Genomic DNA, 4821 nt, shown 5'->3' on the forward strand with positions numbered 1-4821 from the left:
TAATAATTAGTTAATCAATTCTAAGTGTTATTGTTTTAACATTGAGAAGTAGTCATACATTGGTGAGTGAGTGTAATTGAACCTAATTAGTCCGAGTCTCTGTGGGAACGAACTAGAAAGTATTCTATATTACTTGCGAATGCGTATACTTGCGTGTATTATTAGCGCGTGTTTTTTCCCTAACAAGTTTTTGGCGCCGCTGCCCGGGACTCGGTGTATTTGTTTAGTTTATGTACTTACCATCAATGGTCATTAGGACTCAGTGATTAAGACGTGTTACTTATTGTTTCCGGTTGTGTTTCAGGTACTTTAGCGAGCGTTTATGCAAACACGTTCTCATACTCGTAAGAGGACTTTAGATACGGCTGAGGAGATATACGAAGTTCTTGATATTCCGAAGAAGATAGAATTTGAAGATTTGGATTCAGGAAGTGAGCAGAAAGAGCTAGTAATCATGGGTGATCATATAGTTCCGGCAGATCCAGCTCTTATGGACTTTTCTCGGCCTAAAATTGATGACATTCAGTCTAGCATCATACACCCGGCTATTGAGGCCAATAACTTCGAAATCAAGCCGGGCACTATTCAGATGGTGCAGTATTCTGTTTCTTTCGGAGGTGCTGCGACTGAAGACCCCAACATGCACATAAGGAATTTTGTCGAGATCTGCAGTACTTTCAAATATAATGGTGTGACTGATGAGGCTATCAAGCTGAGGCTTTTCCCATTCTCACTGAGGGATAAAGATAAGGACTGGTTACATTCTGAACTAGTTGGGTCTATCACTACTTGGCAAGATCTTGCACAAAAGTTTATGGTGAAGTTTTATCCAATGGCGAAGACTGCTGCTATGAGGAGTGCTCTTACTCAGTTTGCGCAGCAACCTACAGAATCTATGTGCGAAGTTTGGGAGCGCTACAAGGAGATGTTGAGAAAGTGTCCACATCATGGAATGCCTGATTGGATGGTGATCACTAGTTTCTATAATGGTTTGGGGGCCCAATCTCGGCCCATGCTCGACGCAGCAGCTGGAGGCGCCTTGTGGGCCAAAAGCTACACTGAGGCTTATAATCTTATTGAGACTATGGCTGCAAATGAGCATCAAAACCCAACTCAAAGGATGATCCCTGGGAAGGTAGCAGGTACTTTGGAAGTTGATGCAGCTACAGCTATTGCAGCGCAGCTCCAAGTGCTGTCTATGAAGGTCGATTCTCTAGCCACTTATGGAGTCAATCAGATAGCTATGGTCTGTGAGCTTTGTGCAGGTTCTCATGCTACGGATCAGTGTTCTCTTGTTAATGAATCTGTTCAGTATGTGAACAATTATCAGCGACCGCAGCAGCCTGTGCCAGCTACGTATCATCCTAACAATAGAAATCATCCAAATTTCAGCTGGAGTAATAATCAGAATGCTATTCAACAACCATATCAGCAAGGCGTAAGTAAACAGTTCAATCCACCTGGATTCCAGCAACCACAGCATTATGCTCAAAGGCAATCATATACTCAACAAGGAGGTGTAGCTCCACCCACTAGTGCTGATTTTGAGGAACTTAAGTTGTTGTGCAAAAGTCAGGCGGTTTCGATCAAGACCTTGGAAAATCAAATCGGTCAAATAGCCAATGCAGTGCTTAATCGTCAACTCGGCACACTTCCCAGTGATACTGAAGTGCCAGGCAGGAAGGAAGCTAAAGAGAAAGTCAAGGCTATTACCTTAAGGTCTGGAAAAGTTGTTGATGCTGAAAAAGCAAAAGCAGGAGAAGCTGAAGCGGGTGATGAAGAAGCTAAGCAAAAGGCGAAAGCGGCGGAACCAAGGAAGACTACTATTGAACACACTCTTCATGAGGGTAATAAAGGGGAGAAACAGCTCTATCCTCCACCACCTTTCCCTAAGAGATTGCAACAACAAAAACTGCATAAGCAGTTCGGTAAGTTTCTGGAGGTGTTCAAGAAACTTCACATCAGCATACCTTTCGCTGAGGCTCTGGAGCAAATGCCTAGTTATGCGAAATTTATGAAGACTATTCTTTCAAGGAAGGTGAAACTGGATGAACTTGAGACCGTTGCTTTAACGGAAGAATGCAGTGTTGTGCTGCAACAAAAGTTACCTCCAAAGCTTAAAGATCCAGGTAGCTTCACCATTCCTTGCACCATTGGCAAGTTGTCTTTTGACAAGTGCCTTTGTGATTTGGGAGCAAACATCAATCTGATGCCGTTGTCGATCTTCAAAAAGTTGAATTTACCTGATCCAAAACCCACCTACATGTCTCTACAATTGGCTGATCGTTCTATTACATACCCATGAGGCATAGTGGAGGATGTGCTAGTAAAGGTGGATAAGCTCTTCTTTCCTGCAGACTTTGTTATTCTGGATTTCGAGGAAGATAAGAAGATTCCCATAATCTTTGGGAGACCTTTCTTGGCTACAGGCCGTACCTTGATAGATGTGTAGAAAGGTGAACTTACTATGAGGGTGCAGGATCAGGATGTGATGTTCAATGTATTCAAAGCGATAAAATTCCCTACAGAAGATGAGGAGTGCTTAAAAGTGGATTTGATTAATTCTGCGGTTACTTCAGAACTTGATCATATGCTAATGTCTGATGCATTAGAGAAGGCCTTAGTGGGGGATTTTGACAGTGATGATGAGGATGACAATGAGCAACTATAATATCTAAATGCTTCTCCTTGGAGGCGAAAGCTAGACATGCCATTTGAATCTCTTGGTACTTCTGACCTCAAAAATGCTGAAGAAAAGCTCAAACCATCTATTGAGGAATCACCTATCTTGGAGCTTAAACCATTGCCTGAACACTTGAGGTATGCTTTTTTAGGTGATGCATCTACTTTACCTGTTATTATTGCATATGACCTTTCAAGTAGTGAGGAGGACAAGCTCTTAAGGATCTTGAGAGAATTCAAATCGGCTATCGGATGGACTATAGCCGACATCAAAGGGATCAGCCCTTCATATTGCATGCATAAAATTCTCCTAGAGGAGGGTAGTAAGCCGACTGTTGAGCAACAGCGCAGACTTAATCCTATCATGAAAGAAGTGGTAAAGAAAGAAATTCTGAAGTGGCTGGATGCAGGAATCATTTATCCTATTTCTGACAGTTCTTGGGTGAGCCCCGTGCAATATGTACCTAAGAAAGGAGGTATTACTGTGGTAGCAAATGAGAAGAATGAGCTCATCCCCACTCGAACAGTCATGGGATGGAGGGTATGCATGGATTACAGAGAGTTAAACAAGGCCACGAGGAATGATCACTTCCCTCTCCCATTTACTGATCAGATGCTTGACAGGTTGGCCGGTCATGAGTATTAATGTCTTCTGGATGGTTATTCGGGTTATAATCAGATTTGTATTGCACCAGAGGATCAAGAAAAGACTACCTTCACTTGTCCATTTGGCACATTTGCTTTTCGAAGAGTTTCATTTGGCTTATGTGGCGCACCGACCACTTTTCAGAGATGTATGATGGCTATATTCTCTGATATAATTGGAAATAATATCGAGGTGTTCATTGATGACTTCTCCATCTTTGGACATTCGTATGATGAATGTTTGAATAATCTCCGTGCAGTACTCAAAAGGTGTGTGGAAACTAATTTGGTGCTCAATTGGGAAAAATGTCACTTTATTGTGCGTGAAGGCATTATTCTTGGGCATAAGGTCTCTAGCAAGGGTCTTGAGGTGGACAAAGCCAAGGTGGGAGTCATTGAAAATCTTCCACCACCTATTTCTGTGAAAGGAATCCGTAGTTTTCTTGGTCATGTGAGTTTTTATCGGCATTTCATCAAGGACTTCTCGAAGATATCCAAGCCATTGTGCAACTTGCTTGAGAAGGATGTGCCTTTCAAATTTGATGATGAATGCTTGACGGCATTCGAGACTCTCAAGAAGAGTTTGATAACTGCATCAGTTATTACAGCACCTGATTGGACAGAGCCTTTTGAGATGATGTGTGATGTGAGTGATTATGCGATGGGCGCAGTTCTTGGGCAGCGCAAGAATAATCTCTTTCATGTGGTCTACTATGCTAGCAAGACCTTAAATGGGGTCCAAATGAACTACACCACTACTGAGAATGAGCTCTTGGCTATAGTCTTTGGTTTCAAAAAATTTCGATCTTATTTGCTTGGGACAAAGGTGACAGTGTTCACTGATCATGCGGCCATTCGCTATTTGGTTTTAAAGAAGCATTCGAAGCCCAGACTCATTCGTTGGGTGCTCTTGCTACAGGAATTTGAGTTAGAGATCAAGGATCAAAAAGGTAATGAGAATCAAGTAGCTGACCATCTCTCTAGATTGGAGAATCCCGAGTCTACTTCACATGATAAGACATTGATCAACGAATCTTTTCCGGATGAGCAGTTGTTCACAGTTCAGGAGGAAGAGCCATGGTTCGCAGATATTGTCAATTATCTTGTCAGCAATATAATGCCTCCTAATTTGACCACAGCTCAAAAGAAGAAGTTTCTGCATGAGGTAAAGTGGTAGATGTGGGATGAACCGTATTTATTTAGACAGGGAGCTGACCAGATCATCAGGAGATGTATCCCATTTTGTGAGATGGAGGGGATATTACGAGACTGCCACTCCACAGTTTATGGTGGACACTATGGTGGTGAGAAGACGGCAGGTCGTATTCTGCAAGCAGGTTTTTTCTGGCCTACTTTGTTTAAGGATGCTCATCAGTTCATTTTAAGGTGTGATCGTTGCCAAAGAGTGGGGAATCATACAAGGAAGGATGAGATGCCATTAAATGTGATGCTTGAAGTCGAGGTCTTTGATTTTTGGGGAATCGATTTTATGGG

The 4821-nt window shown here is 42.4% G+C and overlaps 1 non-coding gene across 1 annotated transcript; it reads right to left on the minus strand.

Annotated features, from left to right (window-relative positions):
- Positions 1-847: 847 nt before the first annotated feature.
- LOC141698943 (small nucleolar RNA R71) lies at positions 848-954 on the minus strand. Its single transcript, XR_012565439.1, has one exon. It is a non-coding gene; the product is annotated as a small nucleolar RNA R71 (small nucleolar RNA).
- Between the last annotated feature and the right edge of the window lie 3867 nt (positions 955-4821).

The sequence above is a fragment of the Apium graveolens genome, chromosome 11, assembly GCF_009905375.1.
Source record: "Apium graveolens cultivar Ventura chromosome 11, ASM990537v1, whole genome shotgun sequence".
Lineage (NCBI taxonomy): Eukaryota > Viridiplantae > Streptophyta > Magnoliopsida > Apiales > Apiaceae > Apium > Apium graveolens.